The sequence below is a fragment of the Micropterus dolomieu genome, linkage group LG14, assembly GCF_021292245.1.
Source record: "Micropterus dolomieu isolate WLL.071019.BEF.003 ecotype Adirondacks linkage group LG14, ASM2129224v1, whole genome shotgun sequence".
Lineage (NCBI taxonomy): Eukaryota > Metazoa > Chordata > Actinopteri > Centrarchiformes > Centrarchidae > Micropterus > Micropterus dolomieu.
Genome location: NC_060163.1, coordinates 15353944 through 15376000, shown reverse-complemented (window position 1 = coordinate 15376000; position 22057 = coordinate 15353944). Strand labels below are relative to the sequence as shown.

Sequence of the window (22057 nt, the reverse complement as noted above, 5' to 3'; positions counted from 1 at the left end):
GATTTGTGTTGGTATCTCAAAGAATATAGTCTGTCTTAAGTCCTTGCTTGACCACAATGAGTACATTAAAAGTTGGGGAATCACTTTTTCCAGGCAGCCATAATGGTGCACAGAAAAGCCACAATGAACGAATTGACCAAAAAACATGAAACTATTTTAAGGCATGAGCAAGCTGTTTCTTCAACAACTGTTTTGACAACTTCATACAGTTTGTTTTACTTGTTATGCTCAGATTAGTGTGCAGAAATCATGTTACAACTAACTTGCAGTTTTAACGGTTAAATTGTTCAGGAACCGTGGGCTTTAGTCTACTAGCCATGAACCAAAGGTCACGCTGCTGGTTGAATCATCCTTCACTCTGGTCTTAATCAACACAGGGAAGTACTGTGTGTACCGCATGCTAAAAGACATCCACAGGCCTGAGGTCCCTGTGCTGACGGTTTCTGGTAGCTCTGTGATGCATTTTCCTGGCATGATTTCGATGCACTAAACCCCCCCAGAGAACAATGGAAATGCCAGTAAATACAATGACATTCTCAGTGTTTGTTCCTGCTGTGACAAATTTATTTGCAAAGCGCATTTCGAAATAGGGTAGCGAACTGCTTCACTAAATATAACAAACATATTAAATGTAGCTAAAATGAAATAGACCACATGAAAGTGGAAACTGAAAAAAACAAAAACAAACAATGTTGGAAACCTTTATCTGTAATTCTTTTGTTTCAATTGTAGCAGGGGCAGATTTCAGAGCCCTGGGGACTGTGAAAATTATTGGGGTAGGGAGGTTGGCTGAATTATATTTAATATCATGAAAAAGGAGACTTCAGCTTTATTAATATTGTCTTTGGATCCTTGACTTAGAAAGAAATGCAATATCATCCACCCACACATATTTACAACACTAGAGACAAGAGTCTATAGCCGTGCTTGTGGCTCTGCGTGCCTGTACTAAGGAAAAGTGGTGAATTGAGCTAAATGCTAATGTCAGCAACTAACATGCTCAACATTACAGTTCAGTGGATATAAAACCTCCATTTCTGATTAGAAATCTGATTAGCCATTCAATGTATTGAGGTTCTGTAAATGCTATATAATCATTTTCATTGTTCGTTGCAGAGTCAGCCATACCCTTGCTGGATTCAGACTCTCTAATAACCCCTTACTACGAACCAGGGATTCCCAGGAAACATAATGTGTTATATCAGCAGCATCACTGTTTACCTTTACATCATGGTGGCAGCTCACATTAAAACCATTCAACTAGCAAAAAACAGGGTGGCTTTTATTGTGAAGCACTGACAGGAAACAAAATGTATTTGTCACTGAGCTTTACGTTACATTTTGGGCATGTTTTTGACAGTGAGTCAGTTTAAACGTGTCAGAGTGTAATGAAAGACTCAGGAGCAGCTACAGTGAGCTTTTAGATGAAGAGCTGGAGGGCAGGCTGCCCATTGTCCACTTCTCAGCAAGGTGGCCAAGTCAGCTGGTGAAGCATGACATCAGATCAGCAAATGTTATCGCTTACTTTATTAAAACACAAGTTGTTTTGGCTGCACTGTAAACCGATACGCCAGCTGCTCTTCTGTTGTATTCTAATATATATGTTGATGTCGTGAGCAGCAGGGGAAGGCTTGATATCTAAATGTGATGTGAAATAGCCGATCAACTCGTGTCCTGGTTTGAATTATAGGGGTCTAATGATAATTTGTAAAACTGAAAGTTTTTGAGCATGTCCACAGAAATGTGTAGTACATTGTCTTATGCTTTCCTGAAAATGATTTCTTATAATTTGTTGCGTGTGATAATTGAGCCAGGGCTTAACCTTTGCTTTCAGCCTTTCCTCTTTAATTGGAGCAACTTAATAAAAGGGTAAAAAGCCAATTTGTTCTGAAATCAGCTAATTTGATTCAACTCAGACAAACTGCAGATGTGATGGGTTAGTTTGTTCTCTAATGTTGTTTTGCGCCATGTATCTCTTATACAATCTAAAATTGAAAGTACGAAATGGCTTTGTACCCTTATCAAATTGCAAAAAAATGCAATTTGAGTATAATAAATATAAATAATCCCTGCGACCCTGTACGCAGGATAAGCGGTTGATGATGGATGGAAGTATAAATACATGAAATAAGTTTAAACAAGTTCTTTGAGGAGGATAAAATGTTTGTTGCCTTGTTGCTGAGTGCGGTCTACTGCACGAGTACCTCATACAACCTCACTTCAAAACATCTGAACTATCCCTTTAATTGGAATATGATGTGGACTGTAATGTAGGCACACATTCCACTATTTTTCATAGTCATGTTCATATCTTCAGGCATCTTTGTGAGCAAAAATTGCAATATGAACAATTTAAAGAACATTGATGAAAAATATTTTGTTCAGAGAAAACATCTAAAGCTGAAGGCCTTCAGTGACTTTGTGGAAACATGGAAGGGAACCCTGAAATCACCAAAAACTTTAGCAAGCAAAAATAAGCGACGTGAGCAAGGTTGAGGACCCAAACGCAGGACACAAGAGCTGAGCAGGTTCAGTTCAAATATTTAATTAACAGAAGGCGTACTCACAACAGTGGCAGATACAACAAGTCCAACAAAAACCAAGTTATCCATTTAGAAGAAAATAATCCATAAGAAGGTAGGGCGCAGGAGCAGCACAAACACACACAAGACTAATCACAATGATCCAACACAGACTGAACAGAACACAGGCATTAAGTAGTGAGGCAAACGAGCGGGGCGGGAACATAAAACAGGTGGATCAGATCAAGGAGAACAGAACAGGAAGCAAAGGTAGACAAGAACACCACGCACAGAAGATTACAAAATAAAACAGGAAGTAAAGTGCACGGGAACACACCAGGACAGATCTACCAAAGGAAAACATAAAATATGTAAAGACTGCAAAATCAGGGCATGGACTGAGACCGGACCAGAGACAGGACTACACTAAAACATGGAGACATATGACTAAGGACTCGAACAGGTAAAAAACATGCAGATAAACATAGAATAAACTAAGCTACAACCCTTAAGATCAAATAATGAAACACGGAAATACACAGACCAGGAATAACATTAACATGAACTAAAGCACAGAACTAAGAACTAAGGCACTGGACTAAGAACTGAGGCAAAGAACTAAAATGCAGGACTAAGACCTAAGATAAGAGACAAGACATAAATAACTAGGGACAAGGAACGAGAGAAACAGAGGCAAATAAATAGACACATGAAACAATGGCAAAACCAGAAACACACAGAGAAAAATACAACACAAACATAACCCAAAACTAAACTCATAACATATTTATTTGTATTTTCATAAGTTTATAAAATTGTCAGAAAACATTTCCTAACTTGGCTCCAGGTGAAATAGCTTTTCTGACTGAGTACTGCACTTTGATGAAGCCTGTGGTGAAGGCTTTAAACGTCCTTCAGCCTGAGACCTGATACTGGGGGTGGCTCCTGCCAGTGATCTCTGGGCCTACAAGCAAAACTCAGCAGACTGGAGACATCCTCCAAGATGTGTGTGCCACTCATCAGAGCCATTCAGGATGGTGTCCAAAAGTGCTTTGGTTTGATGGTGAAAGACCCTGAACTGATAGAAGCAAGTATGATTTCTTTATTTAATATCATATTGTAATCGGCTGTTAATTAGTCTAAGTTCTGTACACGCTGTTTCTACTCAGAACAATGTCGTGAGTACATCTACGCAATTATAGTAATTGTAATTTCTGCATATGATGAACTCTCAAAGCTTACTTGTCAGAAATATTCAATGCGCATTGTTGAATTGTTGTTTTGTTACTGAACAGGTTTGGTCTATGTGAGATGACACCTTGACTAGATGGCAGAGGTTGCGGGGAAGCAAGTTGGGCCACATTCATCTGAGTTTCAGTACTACTTTTCAGAGTAGTATTGTGCTCAATGAAGGACACATAATGTAATGTTATGTAAAATGAAAGTCTTAATTAATGTTTTTTATGAACATGAAATTCACAGTCAATGGACACTCAAGGACATTCTATGGGCTAAAACTGCAATTTCTGCATAAGCTGTCTGAACAAATACTGTAGAAAAACAAACAAAAGTCCTGATTTCTAATGTATTTCACTTAATAAATAGCCCAGTGTTTAGTGTTTAGTGTGACTGGCTAAATAGAATTTAAAGTTGAGTTTATAGACCAGAGATGCACGAAAGATGTGTATGAATACCATGGACAAGGACACAGAGTTAAGTTTTAAATAAGAAATTGTATTGCTATAATTTAACAAAAAACATACATTCAAAACACGAAAATAACCCCTTTCAGTGTTTTCAGAGTTCAGTTCATTCCTGCCACACACTGTGGAAGGGAGGGGATGGTTCAGTTACAATCCAGGTTTTGAGGAGGTGTGGGTAGTTTGCCATCAAAACAGGTTTTGAAGGTATCAACACCTCTCATGAATCTCTCTGGGAAAAAAAAGGTTAAAATTTTTCAAATTAAAGACACCTTTTAGTCAAGGCTACACAATAACAGAAAGAATCAAATGTTCACGCACAAAAGATTAAACCAAAATACAGGCCTAAAATTAAATCCCCTTAAAAGGCTCAGTATATAAAATGTACAAAAATAATGATTTAAGCCCTCATTGCCTTAAATTGGCAGTTTATATGGGAATTCTGAATCTGCAGCTTCATCTGATAGATTGTTTGTATCCATATGATTGTCAGCAAGGTCGGGATAAATCAGAGGCAATGAAATCCCTGGTATGCAGAAAAGGAAAATGGACAAGAACACGACTGGAACTGAACTGTACCCGTCAGTTCAGAACTCTGAATTTTATTACAACCAGGGAATGTGCCTATCTGAGGGAAGGGAGTGGAAGAAGTCCGTCCGAGCAGGGAGATGGAGATGGCTGTGGCTGTGAGTGGTGCTAGGTGCAGAGCTCAGGCAGGCGGAACAGGCGGACTGGCTCAACAGGTATCCCAAGGAATCTAAGGCAGTAGAAAGAATGCAAGGATTAATCAGAGGAAGTAAAAAACATGAGAAAATCCACTGAGAGTAGGTACTCTAGGTGCTATCAGGTGCTGGATGCTGGACGAAGTTTCTTTCAGGGGAAGTCCGACAACGGAATATCCCTCTTGTAAATGTATAAAGACTGCAATAACAAAGTGTCCCCAGTGTATTCCTCAGAGCAATGAATGACGCTTTTAAGAGAATGGATTTTCTCTAAGGTGATACTAAGAAAGACAGCATCCATTTTCCAGAGTAAACGGCATGTGGATAAAATTTTACAGATGATGCTCTTACTTCCCGTTCCTGTGAAGCTGCGCCACAAGTAGCTGACAGAGAAATTGAAGACTGTGAAATGTCTACCATACAGATAGTCGCTGAATATTTCTGCCACTGACCATTTGAGGGCAAGGAATTTAAGCTTACGAGCTGGAAAACAGGATTGTATACCATGACTATTCTTTCCTTCTTCTTGATAACCCCCCCCCCAAACCATTGGAGCTGACATCTGTATGAATGAGACATGACTTTTTGCAATCAGCAACTGGAGCAGTAGTGTTGAAGTATTAATTAATTATGGTTTCAAAGGCCAGCTGACAAGCACTGACAAGTCAATTGACCACCAATCAGCTCTTTGGGGTTGAGTTATTGTTCTAGTTTTAATGTTGGTTTCAATTTCTCCTGTGATTATAGATAATCAGATGTAAGACCATGGAGATGTTTGACAATAGCAGAGTAACTCACAAACCCTATAAAGTACCCAGCAATGGCAGGAAATTACCACAGTGCTTTGTAAGTTTTGGGTACTGACCACATTTCACGAAGTTTCAACACCACTGTGGGAAACCACATGTCCCAGACAACAAACAGATGTTTGGAAGAATATGCACTTTTCCAAAGACAGTTTTAGGCAGAGCTCTTTCAGCCGATCAAGTGCTTTCATTAGCCGTGCTTCAGGTTTTTCTAAAGGTAGGTGCAAAAGCAATCAAGTCATCTATGAAGAGAAGGACTTTAAAATTAATTTCTCCCATGCATTTCTCCATGAAACAATGGAAAGTCCTTGGTACATTTGTTACTCCTTTGGGCATGCGATTAAACTCCCAGAGTCCCAGGGACACAAAGGCGCTTTTTGGATTTGTCTGCTTTGTCTATTTCAATTGACCAGTCCTAAGTCCCGTCATCAGCCAAGGTTTGTTTTCTCCTTTCTTCTGTGCTAATGTTGACTTTTATGTTTGGAAAAGGACAGATAAATTGGTTACTGATGACTTGAGTTATCATTACCCCCCCAAAAATCACGTCTAACATTGCTTTGTTTATATTATCTCTGTAAGGCTACGTGCCACCCCAAAGTAACTTTTTGTGTTATTTATTTGTCATCTGTACATGTGACTGTGTGGCATCTCTCTTTTTCACTGAGACCAGAATGAGTCTCATTTGCTGTGGTACCAGCTAAACGGAACAGGCATCGCCATGTTTCTTTTTGTCAAGTTTGTTTTGAGCTAGCAAAGGTAATGGAGGGAGGGCGGGACTTAGGAAGGGTCAGTTTGATAGTTAGATAATCATATTTCAGAATCGCGTTCCTTTTGTGTTCACTTGTGCTGTGCTTTTGGTGTGATGAGTCATTTTGGTAACATGCGCAGATGGGAAGTTGACTGTGGTTGACACCATTGTATGGGACATTGATTTGCTGCAGCACATCTGTCCCTCCTCCAAGACTGCATTTCGCTCCATGGGTTAGATGAAGTGTTCATGATGTCCCGCATCTGTTGTTTTGATTGTAACCGCTTTCATTTTGCCATCACTAGATCTGGTTTAGCTGCATAACTGCATGATGTAGCAATGTGACCATCCTCGCTGCACTTACTTAGGACAATGCAAAGGTTTAGGTTTGTTTTTTGGCACCGCAGTACTCGTAGCTCTAGACTTTGGTGCATCATCATCATCAATTGCATTAAAGTCAGACTCTGATTGTGCACCACAAGCGTTATGTGAGTTCAGGTAACTTGGATGAGATGTTGTGTTTCTTCATGCGGTTCTCTTTTGCTAGTTGTCCATCATCTGCAAAACGCAAAAGAGCTTTTAAAAGGATAGAGGACTGTCTTCCCAGCATCCACGGCAGAGTTGTTCAATGACACAGGTTTAGTTCATTGTGCTAAGGCACCGTGCCCAAAACAAGAGGATTTGGGCACGGTGAAATGGTCCTGAAATGGAAAAGCTACGATTTCCCTGTAGGCGTTAACAATTATCTGTGGATGCTGGGAATCAGTACCTATGTTGTGATACATTTTCTAAAATAACCTGTTGAGCTGCTTAATTCAGCTCTCTCCACCCCTGCATAAACCTACCACCACCATCACCCCTGGAGAGGCGAGCAACAGCTTTTTTTTCAGCTTCCCAGTTTGATTGGGCAATGTGTGCCTGGAAAGTAATATTATATAAAGGCCCTCTGTATTCATTGTGTATCATTACTGTGAAAAAAATTGTTTGTAGCGAGCGTGATGTATAGCGCTTACCATCTTTCCTCCTTTGCAGTGATTCATTTCATAAAGAAGCATGAGTATATAGTGGTCATAAAAAAAAAAAAATAAATACCAAGCAGAATTTAAAACGGTTGCAATATGTCTGTATGTAATCTAGGCTATTCATAGCCCGGCCTATCAGCTGTGAGGAGAGTGCAGCAGGGTGAATGATCAACTGTTAACCACTACTGCTACTCCACTGATTACACTGCCAGGCCCTCCATCTGTCTCACCCCCTCTCTGACTCTCCCTCCACCCTCCCAGGGTGCACGAATAATTCACTCTCTAGATATTTGTCTGTATTCCTCTCTCGGCCCGCCCACCCCTTCAGTCTCTCTCGCTGACCTATAAATCCCTTCACACATGCCGCCTCTCTGGGAGAAATGCTCATGATTGTTACTTCTACCCCTGCTTGCAGAAAGGCACTTGCCAGAGGCGTGAAAAAGGAAGAAAAAAAATGCATTGAAGGATTTGGCAAGAAGGCAGTAAGTTCTATTATAGTTTAGGAGATTGAGGAATTCAACAGGCCTCTCTACAGCCATTCATCTACTCTGCTAGACAACCCTTGTCGCACACAAGGACTTTTCCTGCAGAAATTGACCTGCACTCACTGATTTGTCTCCTGTTGCAGCAGTTGTCTTGCTGCTTGGAGGAAGGGGGTGGTTGTTCGCCGACAGGATGACATGGTCCCATGTCAAGCTGCTCTTGGTAATTGGTTCGTTTCTATTTAGGCGCTGTGTAGAGGGACATATGGCAAGACAAGTCTCAAGGGCTGGATTAAAGGCAAAATGTACCAGATTTGGTTGTTAGACCAAAAGTGACTCAAATGCGGGGTGTTCAGCTGACTGAAGTCTCAGTGTGATCAGTTTGACATGGCAGTCTATCAGTTTGAGTCCAATGCATTATACTGAGGCTTATGTTCATGCTTATTTCTACAAGTTCAGTGGTGGTGTAAAAAGTGACAAGTGCCACAAAAATGGCTAAGATTGTTAGCTTGGACTGAGAATGCTCCCTCTCACCCGTTAAAGCTGCACCAGGTAACTTGTCATGGAGATAATGGATGCAAGTCAGATGTAACTGGAACTTCCATACCCAAAAACTGTTTGCTCGATTGTAGTCCAGCCTTTACTTCCGTAAACTATCTGCGCCACTTTGTAACATGCATCATAATTCTCAACTAGCGGCTAGTCAGGCACGCCCTCAAACCAAGCTAGTTAGAGCGGAGGCCCAAGGAGATCAGTTAGTAGTAGTGGGGTTCAATACCCCACTGTCACACATCCACCAATGTGTGGCTCCAGAGTTGTGCAACATCTGATATATATATATAGCAACTGTAAGTTGCTTTGGATAAAAGCGTCAATATAAATGTAGTGTCTAGATACTGTATCCCTCAGTGCAAGGGGACATTTCCTCTGTATCATCTCCCTTAGGAGAGAGTCAGAGGCTAAAATGTGTTTTTAACAATATTCCTCAGGACTGCAACCCCCAACCGTAAGTTGTGTTCGTTTATACGGAGGACTGCTCCCTGAACCAGCCACAGTGCAATTAAGGATTTTTTAAACGCTTACTCCTGCAGTGCGGTTTCAACTGTGTTTGGCCAACCAGGAGATTCAGAATCACAACCTGTAAGTAGGCTTTATTAGTTGTGGATCATATTTATAAAACAAGGCAATGTAACTTCAATGAGTGTTCAAGTGCGGAGTTGTAGGTTGTAGCTAATCCAGCTAAAGCTGTAATGTAGAACCTAGCGTGAAAGCTAGTTAGACAAATTAATAACTTACAACTCTGAAACTCTAACCCACCACTCCGGCGCAAGTGGCGTGCCTGGGGTGACAGAGCAGCCCCTTCCCTCTGGAACTCCATTCACAACCGTGGATACACTGACTAGGACACTTTCAGATCACTTATTAAAACTCACCTCTTTAGATCATCCATAAACTCCTATTTTATGTATTTATTGTTAATGTGCTACATGTACTGGTTTTATTGCAAAGTGTCTTAAGTGTCCTGAAAAGTTCCTTAAAAATAAAATGTAATATTATTAAATGTCTTGCTCCAGTCTTGGTTGCGTTCTGCCTGTGTTTCGGAATCAAACTCGGGCTCAAACGTGCGGCTGAAACAAAGCTATGGTTTCCAATTAAACCTAGAGGTGTACTGTACGTGTTTCATAGTATCATACATTAGGAGGCAATACATTTCCCTGCTAACGGTTTCATGCCATTGTGGTAATGACATGTATTAAGACAAATGGATACTGTGTTCCAAGATGGAGCCCCTTTCATTCCAAAGAAAGCTTCAGTGGGACCATACATTTCTAAACCTTCCCTGCCTGGAGCATGTGCATTTTGGGCGAGGTAGCTGACTTCCTGCTCATGCCAGTGTTAGACAAAGTAACACGATACAATATTCAGATTACCTTTCGTTACACGTTGGATTTGCAAATCCACTTGTCATTTATTTAGTTATGTTTTCAAATAAGCAATCCGTTAATGTTAAAGGTTTACTGTATTTCCCTCTTCCTGTTTTTGCCACAGAAAAAGAAAATTCCAGATGGGTTTGCACTGGGTTTTTTCCCCCTAATTTTTGGAGAGTAGCTGTTTATAGTGGAAGGTCTCCAATCCTACGGTTGAGTCAGTGCTCATGTGTGGCTCAGCAAGCGAGACAGCAGAGAGGACAACCTTTACGTCTTGGAAGTAAATAACTAAGCATTGGCCTAGTTAAGAGGCTGCATGTTGAAACATGATGCACTGTGAGCTATACCAGCCTGTGTTTGATTGTTTTCATAAAGGAAGCTGTGCCTAATATGCCTGTCCAGAATACTCCACCAATTTAGAATTGCACTTCTATAACATTGTCAGACTCACAATATATTAAAATCAATTTTATTGCATGCTTTCTTCTTCCTCCACAGATTGTCAGAGATCCAGGTGTGTCATGCTAGCAGTGGCTAACTTCAGCCCCAACCAACGCTGACATGCGTAGTAGTGCTCCAACACCTGCAAACAGACTTTATACATTGAAAGCAAACTAGTCAAATATAAATCAATAGCACACAACATGTTGGTCACTGAATGTATGTTACCCTGCAACACCAAAACCAGGGCACACATTTAATAAAAATCCCTAGGGATTACCAGAATTTGCAACTAGCAGGTAGAGACAATAGTGTAGCGTGGTGTCTGAGAGAGAGCGTGTCACGGAGCAGACAGAAGTACACACACAGCTGTGCTTAACACTACTCACGACTCCGAGCAGACACACTGAGCCTCGTTTACACTTCTACAGACAGCAGACAGAGAGTGTGGACACACTGTGTGGCAGCACTGACTGGGTTGCCAGCAGCAGGTTTCTGCTGTCTCAGCTCAGAGAGCAGAAGACACTGTACTGCTGTCGGGCCAGACAGTGCTGGTGTCAGCAACGTGGCAATAAGAATAAATAGGTTTTGATTTTGGATATGAGGGTTTCTACAGAATCTCCCTCCCTAATCACCAGCGGGAGTTGATTCCAGAGAAGAGCAGGGTCAGAAAACGAGAGGATGAAAAAGGTGGTCATTGCATCTGTAATAAATATTTTGCTGAAGTTGAATAAACAGTATATTTTCTCTCCTGTTTCTCCTGCTGATTTTTCATGAAGAAATTAATTGTAAGATGCAGCTCTTTACTGCAGCTATAGTTACTGCCACAAGTTGTAGTTGAAATGTTTACACTTGAGCTTAAACCATCTTTATCTCCGTCAGGTGTAAGCCTGGATGGGATCATGCGTTTGGTCCTGTGTGCATGTTAACATGTGTGTATCTGTTTACAGCTAATCTTGCGCACTACTCGACCAGCTGGAGAGTTTATGTGCACTTTTGACCGTATGCTCAAGGACTTCCTGTGGTTGCGATTATTCTCAATTCTTTTGAAAAGCCGTTCATACAAACTTTTGTCTTTTCAGCAGTAATTGCCATTTCACAATATGCATCAGGACAAAAGAAGGTTAAAAACAAGGCTTACCTACATCTTTGCCGTGGCTCAAAAACTGACATCCATAAAAAAGTTTGGTCTCATCTTGAACCGGAGCATCTGCAGATTAATTCCATAACCAATATATTTTGATCCATTAAAGTAAGGCACGATACAAGATGAATAATTCCAAGTTTTTGTTATTTTCACCGCCATTTTTGATTCTGAGGGAGCTGGGAGGGAAAAGTAAGATGCTACTTTTCTTTGTTTAGTCAGTGAGAGGGAGAGAGGGGTAAACACAGTACTGACATATCACAAGGCTGTTATGGTCTAACAGCTGCCTGTTTACACATCCAGCAGACATGGTGTAACAGTAGCATTTATCTGCAATTTGTCATTTGATGAATGGAAGTCCAGTATTCATTCTTTTAATTAGTTTTGGTCTCCACCAACTCCCGAGTGCTGCGTTAAACCAAGCATCCACACAGGAAAACGGAATCAGACCCAGAATGCAGACACCAATGCAGGACAAGTACAGTTTATAGTTTTTAGATTTAGGTTTAATCAAAATGGCTTATTGAATGGTCACATAACTTAAGAAGCCATTCTCCTACACCTTTATGAGGTTGGAATTGGGCAGTTGGCACCCAACAATTTCCCTAACTTTCTGAAAGTGACGATCCAGCATTCACACGCTGTTAACTCTGGGATAGGTCAGCTGTACAGAAGTGACAAAGTAGCTAGGGTTAAAACTCCCTTAGGGCCCTTGTCCTCCAAAGCATTTTATTATGATGCCAGAGTCTTTTTTCAAATCATTCCAATGGGAGCGCTGCATTTTTACAAGCTGGTTAAAAACGGCAGCAGCGTGATGAGGTGCTGAGCATTTTTTCCAGTCGGCGAGAGTTGAAAAATGTTCAACTTTGGGAAAAGCGCTGCGCTCGTCACTGTCACTTTTTACCCAGCTGTCCAATCACAGTGCAACGGTTACTATCCTGGAACCGGACGTCGTCCTCTTGGACCAAACGGAGGTACTCGCCGAGATGTTTCCTCGCCCACAAAATCATAAACCCGCGTACAGCGAGTCCGTCCTCTCTCTCTACCTGCTTCAGCCTTCTCTTCACAAGAGCCAGAGCAAGTACTCTACTCTGTGTTGACATTTTTACATCCAGTAACGTTAGGTAGGACTACTTGCAACCACGCATTTTATGTATCATAGCAACCAAAGCAGGAGGAAAAAACGCTGCGCCTCAAAAACACCCGCTAGCGCTTTCAGAAGAGCAGCTGGCGTTTTCAGCTGGCAAAAAGCGCTATGGTGGACACGGGCGCTTAAGCTCTCCACAGCTATCCGTTTACAATGGATTGCAACAATTTCAGGACAGGCTAGGAAAATGTGCGCGGTTGTCCCTACATTTAAATTATATCATGTATCCCATCTTTCACTGATGGCCAGCTTTTCACCCTGACTCCCAGTGTGGCCATTAAGAACAACTAAGAACACTTTTGATTTCCATGGCAGACAACACGCCTACTCCACCCACTTATTTTCCATATGACATAAGCATATTTTCCTTTGTATTACCCATGAACGTATGTTTCTACTTTTTTACTTGTGACTTGAAACCTTTATAAAACCTTGTTCTATTTCACTCATGTTCACTGTCATGTTCATGTTTCACTCAAGATTTGTTTGTCCAGGTGGGTAAAGTGAGAAAAACCAAGTCTACAATGATGACCAAAAAACGCTATTCCAGCCATTGCCCTGACATTTCTGCGACATGCTCACATTCTGTCGTCCACCTGCAGTTTTGTGTTCCAAAATACTCTGCTGCTAGTTTGACTGACAAGCTAAAGTGCAACAATTTCACTGTTTTCCAATTTCTCAGTGTGTAAGAAACACCAAGCAAGGTTGCAGCCTGGGACATTGGAAGCTCAAGATGATCACGCTTGTTGTATGGTAACATAGCAATGATGGCTTGTGTCTGCTTGCCAGCTATGTCCTGTAACTCATGTCATTTTCAAAGGCTGCACGCTGATTTGCTACCTGTGAGTAGGCGTACGCACAGAACAGTGTCACACAGTGTGACATTTTCATATTTCTATTCTGTGTGATCTCCAAAGCCTCCAAAAGAAATCTCAGATATTTCCTAACCTGGAGACTCTAATTAGGAGCGACACACACAGACACTGCATACACACTTCAACAGGCAAGAACACACAGAATGTGTCCAAGTGCACATACGCTACCTGTGGAGAAGCACAGATTTTCATGTTTGCATGTCTGTACAGTTTCACCTGCAGGAACACACACATGTATTATTAAAAATAGACACATTAATGCTAGCAAATGCATTTATCTCTGTCGACATAAGTTGAACACATTAATGCCTTAAAATGCGCACCTACACAAATATGAATTTACCATGTGGGTAGCAAGTCTTTGATAGTAGTAATTGAGCAATCATTGAAAGTGAGTGAATCAACTGAAGAACTGTAATTTGCACATCTATCTAGATTAATCTCCCAGTAAGGATGCGCATCCTTACATCTCCCGGGGTTACTAGCAGTATCACCGGAAGGCAACATGAGTGGGTAACATCAGGCAAGGAGTTTGTTACAGGTTATGCTGGGGAGGAAAAGCCCTGTTCATGACTAGCACATCCACTGTGTAGTATTTCCCCAGTCTGGGTCTCTATCCTGCTGCAGCTGACGTAATGGGGTCAGCAGCAGATGTCATTTCAGCAGGCAAAATCCACGGTTGACAGCTTTGGAATGAGAAGCTTGCTTTTGTCTACCTTTAAATGTTCCACCTTTATCACTGTATGTTCCATGTGAGAATAGAAAAATTGACAGGTGCGAGAAGTAACAAGGGAGGACAGATTTTAGCAAACTGTCTAGTCTTCGGGCGGCACGGCAGCAAGTTGTACAGGTGGACCTTGGTTAAAAAAATTGTTCACACACAATTTAAGTTTAAGGAAATATATATTGTTTGTTTGTTGAAGGTATTTGCTCCAAGTAAAAGCAGACAAAATGTTAGGGAGCTGTTTAAACCTAGTTGCTATCCTGGGGTAGTGGTTAGCTCAGCTGGGGAGAGTTCACACTCCATGTGAAAATTCTCAGCGCAGCAGCCTGGGTTCAAAGTCCAAAAAACATCTTTATGAACTTAAATAGACCTAATTGCCATTCTGATAATGAAAAAAAAACCTACAGCTGTCAGGTGGGGGGATACATGAAAGAGCAACAAGAGGCTAGACTAAAAGATTAAACTCACTGAACTCACTGTCCAACAGAGAACAAGCTGGTTATGTGTCAGAGTGAAATGGAGCTTACAGAGATTCAGTGGGAAGTCCCTATATGGGAGAACCAGAGGTGGCCTGCTGTAAAGCATCAAAAACACCCACAATCTGACTGATGAGACCCAAAGAAGGCTTTGGTTGACTTAGCTTGGATAGGAACAGCTTTCAATTATTGGGAGTGTTATGCTGGCTTTTGGCCTGCATGAGACACCCTGTGGTCGACAGGAGAATACATGACCTCTTATTGTTCAACAGCCAAGACTCAGTCACCGCTGGATTCAGCTTGATCCATCTTGATCCATAGTGTCTATGTGTCAGCATCATTAAGAACAATGTTTACTCCAGTTTGGCAGTTTTCAGACTGAATGATGAAGCCAAGTCAGAAATAAAAGGGCACTCTGATCAAATTTAAACTGACCTTCTTTGTACTAATTGCTTTGTGTGTTTATTAAAAAAGATCAATGTAGACTCTATCTTGAGGCACACACCAGAAGAGATTAGATCATCAAAGTAGAAAATTAAAACTTATTCATAGGGAGGTCTGTGGGTTATCCGGGATAAAGGGGGCACTGCTTCCTGTATGCCATGTTTTCTGTTTGTAGATCTCAAAACCTGAGTATAGTAAACCGAAATCATCTACCATCATTTGTAGTTGCATGGCTAGATACCGCTGGGGGAATCTTTTATTGAAAAGCTGATAAACCCACAGCAGACGTTTAAAGTTAGTAATTAAACAATGCATTTAGGGAGCTTAAAACAAACCCTGGTGCTTTTGCCCAGTTTGTTTGGGCTGGTGTAAAAGCTGTAAATCTCTAAACTGTGTTGTGGCCTCAACAACTGGGTGTCAGAAGGGTGTCAGTCTGCTTCCTAGGCTACTCGCGGGAGATTTGATTGTGGTGTAAAGGCCTACACACATACACATTTCTTTATAGTATATATGATAGTAGCATGATTTCAAAGGCTAAACTACTATTGAATCCATCAGCTGATTGCACTGTATTGTATCTAAATAAAGTTTATTGCAAGGATGGTGTGCAAGATCTCTCTCTTGCCTATGGATATCACCTCCTACGCACCTGTCTAAAAGAAACTGTAGGTGTGCATTAGTTGTTACAGTCTGGGTGCATAACAAACTGGGTGATATGATGATATCTACTGTGCCATGGTACAAATGTTTCTAAGGGTAGAGATTTGTCAATAACGTGTCTGCTGCGGAAGCAAGCCAGTGTTTGATTCTTACATGATCTTGTGATGTCCTGAATCTAACTGAAGCCTCTCAAGATAAGATTTTGACAGCAGGACTGCTCACAATGTGCTCACGTAACAAGAAAATTCCCAAAAAAATAAATAAAATAAAACCCACAGAGCTAGAAGTGAATAATGGACTTACATTTATTATGTAACACGACTCCAATCACCATATCAACTCCAAAGGTGATATGATTTTATTGTTGTGTTTACAGCTTGTTGTGCTGCTCCCAAAGTGGCCAAAACAAACAAACAAACAACAGAGCAAACAGAAGCATGACTGACAGCAAAACCATAATTATGATCTTTCTTAACACAAACCACACTGTAGTTGACACATGCAAGAAACCCATGAACCACAATTGAACCTTTTGGAGAGTTTTGTTGGTCAATCAGGTTTGTCAGATAAGTCACAGCCATTTGAGGACGCTCCTTTTAGTTTTTGCATCCACTCCTTTTTTCCTGTATCACTTTCACATTCACTTACAGTCTGTCGATACTAAATTCTAAGGTCAGCTGGCTGTAGTGCACAGAATGGCAGCGCTTTCCCACTTGCCTCATTGATTATAAACGACCACCTTGGAGTGAAACATGACTCATTGCCAATTAAAACCCTGCTTTTATTTCATTTGGTTCTCAAGTTAGCTTGTTAGCTAACTTTCATCTGGTTCTTGCATATTATAAAATTAGCCATGATACCGCAGCTGTGCATGTCTTGTCAATTTGAGCTCTGGACTTAATTAAATGTTTAACTACTGTTAAATAACGTTGCAAATCACGTTTGCCACAAGGTGCTTATTAGGCAGAAGTTTGTTTCTCCTCGTGAACATTTAAATACTTGACTCCAACTGAATGAACTGTTTTAACCCAGTGTGACACATACAACACCGGCAAATAAGCTATTATTATACAACAGCAACCAATTGAGGTGTTTTCATTGTTATTCAACAACTGAGAGACCTCTGAGACCTCTGAGAGTAGAGTTGACCTCCTTTGTTGGTTCATAGAAAATGGAGGCTAATGATAATTGAATATTTAAAGAGGAAGCTGAATAATAATAGCTATAGAACACCAGCAATTGGAAAGTTGAGGGCAGACAAAGAAAACGAATGACCTTTTTCTGATAAGAAAAACACACAAACGGACCCACATTTATGCACACCCCTTACAACTTCTCTCATTTTCACAGTATACTTTCATTGCTATGCATAATTTGGAGTCTCTCTAAATTTATACTGAAAACATTTTTATTTTAGGTAAACAAAAATCTTTGACTACATGTTTTGATACATTTGGTTAGTTTTGGTTTGGTTTCACACTATAATTCTTCAACCGCACTAAAGGACTTTACATAACAGACCTGCGTCCTGCCGTCATCATCTATGTGGGCTGCGTCTCCCTGTACTTGACATTGATTGGTTTATTAAAAAGTTGAGCGGGTATGTTTGACAAGAATGAATGAATAGAAAATGAACATATTTGCCACTTTATTATTATTATGGCATTACTACCTGCAGCACTGACAGCTAGTTCAAATTCACAATTGAACGTCCTCGTTGTGCAAACGTCGCCAACAGGAAAGGAGGAGAAGACAGCAAGCGATCCTTCTGCACCTCCGTTTGAGGAGGGATCAAAGATGTATGTGGCAGTGTGCTTCTATAGTGGTAGTCTGTCACCGGAGATTTATAATTCTGGCCTTATTTCAACGCATTTCTCTGTGCATTTGTTTGTTTCCGGTTTATACGTCAACCGCTAAACTTCCTGTAAATAGTTCGTTTTGGTCCGGTCCGTGGGAGGTTTCACACTTGCAATTTTGGTTCGGACCAAACGAGGTAGGTGTGAAAGCCCCCTCAGACTTTCTGTATCATCACCAGGTTTTCTGACACTTTCACAAGACTTTCACACTTTCACACTGTCTTTAATGCAAGACCTCATTCATGCACATTGTCAGAGTGGTTCCCGAGCAACAGCCATTTTAATTTTGGTATCTTAAATTAGGCTTTTTTGCTCCAAAATGTTAAGGTTAAAGAAAAAACATTGTTGCCTTTTAATTCTAGTCCGTTTCATTCTAACTCTGACTTAAAGCTTCCACACAGTGTTCTGTGGCAAACGAAACACTCATTGCTAAGTCTGCCACCCCACCTTGTTCTCCTCCTGTGCTGTCTACCACCCTCTTCTCCTTCTGTGAGACACAGAGCGTCTCTGTAACCATAATAACTCACCCTTCACTCCTGCATGTGTGCGCATGGTGCGAGAGGACAGGGAGACATGCAGTGCTGCTGCCAGAAGAGCTGCCGACTGGGATTACTCAGCATGCAGGAGAATAAATTTGCCAACACTATAATAGACTACTGTATATTTGTCACTATCCCCCTGATGGTCTGTGCCTATCTTCAACGAAAATGGAATGCAAGGAAGAGGGATAGAGCGAGGAAGATGTAGAGGTAGGTGGAGGAGGGTGTGGACAGAAAAGACAAGGATCAAAATTATCAGATGATATTCGAGCAAACCATGGGTTGACATTGAGAGAGGCTGGACAGAGAGAGACAGCCCAGCCTCAGCAGATATACTGTACTGTTGCCACAGTAATTTGGACGTTTCAACAACTTTTTACTGTCAACAGTAAAATCAGTACAATAGACTACTACAGTGGTCGGCAATAATTTCTGTCCCGCCAGATTGCTTTGAATGCATAAAAATAAAAATAAAAGTAAATTGATATTGGCTAGTGCTGAAACAGATCTCAGTCATGACAGCTACACTTACTCACATAATCACTTCCGCTTAAGTGATTGTGCCTCCAAAATAAAAGCGCCAGAAATTTTTTTGCAGCAATGCCTTGTGTCGAGTTTATGGAGAGCTTTTACTTTGAAGAGTTCTGAAGGACATTCAAAAGAGACTCTGGCCTGCTTGACCCACCTCTGAAAAAGCCGTCAGTAGATGTGTGATTGGATTCCACTGACTTTGAAATATAAATAAGCGTCCATAGATTCATGAATGCGGATCAAACGTTGGAACGCATACACACTGCAGCACATGCTTTATTGTCAGCATGTGCAAACGTGTCCTTATAATCAATTTGTTTACCAAGGGAGAAAAAAAGTATCCGCAGCTAATTGAAATCGATCATACAACCTTCATTATCATTTCCACATATGTATGTGTTGAGTAAAAAATGGCTTATTATTACATTTTCTCATAATTGTGTGGGCGTTCTATGACCATATTAAAATGAAAATGGAAAATCTGCTTAACATTTCATTTTCAAAGTCATTCAAATTTGAAAATGCAATGTAAGCCATCTATTTGTACATATTACATATAATGTAATATGGCTATGTATGTATCTTATGTCATACTGCTTGGAGCAATGCTACTGCTGTCCAGGCTTCTTTCACATCCATTGTTTCCTATGCAGCTCATCAGGCCTTTCTAACATCCACACTAATAAAGAGAACTCGTCTGGACCTTCAGGAGGTTGAATGCTGGATGCTACCTTTAACCCTGCAGACTCACAGATTTGACACGGTCAACCAACATATTTTGAGTTACTCAAACTCTCCCTACAACTGTGTACAAGTGTGTGTGTGTATGTATCCGTTGCTGGTTTATTTGCTGAAACTAATGCAGTCTAATTCAGTGTGAGAATCTTTTCAGTAATGTTATTTCAGGCTGACTGGCAGTTCTTGTATCTAGAATGTTAGTTATGTACTGTAACTCCAGATTCTAGTATAGGCGGAGTCCTCTGAGGGTATTGCTAATGGCTTTATCACACAGGCACGATTGGTGTGCCAGTGGTGCTATATCATCAACTTAAAACATGTTTTCAGGAAAGTATTAACATTGAAACCAATGTTAATCTCTCTCTATCACAACTCTACAGACTAGTGGTCATATTGTCATAGCTGAATATACAGCTACAATAATAATAATAAACATTGGCTATAAATAGGCTGAAACAAATGCTTTGATGCCATTTGACTGAAAAGACTTTTGCAAAGGATTTTCAGTGAACATCATGAACATCAGTGGACCAGAAGTAGTAGGCCTTGTATGCAGTATTGAAGTAAGTTAGGCCTACTTCCTTTTATAAATGTTTTCTAGTCACTCGTGCAGCACTAAGTAGCTGTTTTTCTTTCAAACAGATACAGTAAAACTATGAACAGAAAAAGCTTTCTTCTAATGAGTTCCACAGAGAACCTGTTCTTGCTGAGAAAATGCTAATGAACTTGAGTAATTGTAAAGGGTGGTGTGAACAGAGACTTTGGCTAAAATGTTTGTCATTGTTTGCTGTAATACTATCCAACAATGAAACCACACATGAATAATATATGTACAAATATTTCTAAATTTCATTTTTATGATTGGTCAGTAAATGTATTTATGTATTTTAATAATCAAATGTGTACTACTTATATCTCCCTTATCTCTTATTAAATAAATGCTGATGTGGCTGACTGTCTATCCTCAACCTTAAAAAACAAATCATACATAATGTAGACATGTGATTCATTTACATTGTAACAATATTTCTTAACAAATAGGCAGCATATGAAATCCAGCGTGATCAATCAGAAAATTAGTACGGTTTAATTAAATCATCACACTGCCTCGACATGCTGTCACGTCTTACAGGCCACCGTGCACCACACAGAACACTGGCAGACAAATTGTGCAGTTTGGCGTGATACTCATCAGGTAGGCTATTTGATTTCTCTCACTCTCGTCGTCGTCGGTACTGCATCCGCTTTCGTTTCACAGGGGACGCGGTGGGTTTCTCGAGCTGCTGCCGCCGTTGTTTCAGCTGGACTCCCTGCCAAGAGACCTGCCCTTCACTGACTCCGATTGGCCCTGAACCTGGCGGTATTTATTAAACCAAAGGGGGCTTTGATCAGCACACGTTAAACCAGCACTGAATTCCACTGAGGAACCAGAGAGCTTGACGCCAGCCTGTGTCTATGTACGCCACTCAGGAAGCATTTCATCAGAGGGTGACCAAAGATAGATCTGTCATAACCCTGGTGACAGGATGAAATAGCGGCAGCATAGGTTTTAACTGTACTTAAGGCTAAATTCCTGTCCACTAGCAGCTGATTAAAAGCATGCAAGGCAGGGGACAAGCAGTTGGGTCAAGGCTCTGTTCCACACACCAATGCTAAAAAAACTGTCTTAGATGCTGGTAGATGGACCTAGAGTTTGGAATGTTTTGTCAAACTACTATACCCAAGGTCAAGAACATTGATGATTATTAGGACAGATTTTGACACATACTGTTCTGTAACGTAATGTATAATTGTTACATCCGGCGGTCCCTCTCCTCTGTTTACCTTTTGTTCTCTACGGTTTTTCCCTGCCCTTTTGTGCCTGTCTGTCTGTCTCTCCCTGTGAGTTTGTTTGGTTGCAGGTGGGCGTGGCTCTCCACCCTGAGCTCCTGCATCCTGTTCTCCACACACCTGCATCTCATTTTTCCCGTGATCTCCTAACCCTAGTGTGTGTTTCTCCTCCGTCTCTCAGACTCTCTGGACCTGCCTGCCCACCTGCTCACCACTCCAGCCAAGCCACCTGCTCAGTTTTCCCGTCTGGATCTGGATCATTCCCCTTACCCTCTGAAAACTGTAGCCATGTTTCCCAATAAAGTCCCCTTGCTCTGTGAACTATTTTTGCGGTCTCTGTCATGCTTGTGAGTCCAGTTTACGTGCTCATAACAATAATATTGCAAAGAGGTCGGTCTATACCTGCTTGATATGAAAAGTGCAATTAGATAACTTTTCTTTCAAATGAAATGTAATAGAATTAATATAAAGATAAATGCACTTAGTTAGCGTGTCACCTATAGTCCGTATTTGTGTGAGAGAAGCTATGTAAGCTGGGAGTGTGCACCACTGCATACTTTGCCTGGCAATCTGACAGTTGTGTATAATACAGTCGGCAGTGAGCTAGGTTAGCTGACACTTTTAAGTGGAAGTGAAGAAAGGACAGATTTGAGGAAAAAGCTAATACAGTACATGACAGAGCAGCATTTTTGGTCCAGTCGAAATAGTCATAAAATTTCCAT

The 22057-nt window shown here is 40.9% G+C and overlaps 1 long non-coding RNA gene across 3 annotated transcripts in view; it reads left to right on the top strand.

Moving 5' to 3' along the window:
• LOC123983089 overlaps positions 1-21592 on the top strand; it is a 42581-nt gene extending 20989 nt beyond the window's left edge. Inside the window, exon 3 of one of the 3 annotated variants that reach the window (XR_006828119.1) lies at positions 21517-21592. This is a non-coding gene — a long non-coding RNA (uncharacterized LOC123983089). Of the gene's footprint in view, positions 1-1116; positions 1235-10428; positions 10888-21516 lie in introns of those variants that run through there. The other 2 variants (XR_006828120.1, XR_006828121.1) reach the window with 2 other exon arrangements.
• The last annotated feature ends 465 nt before the right edge of the window (positions 21593-22057 follow it).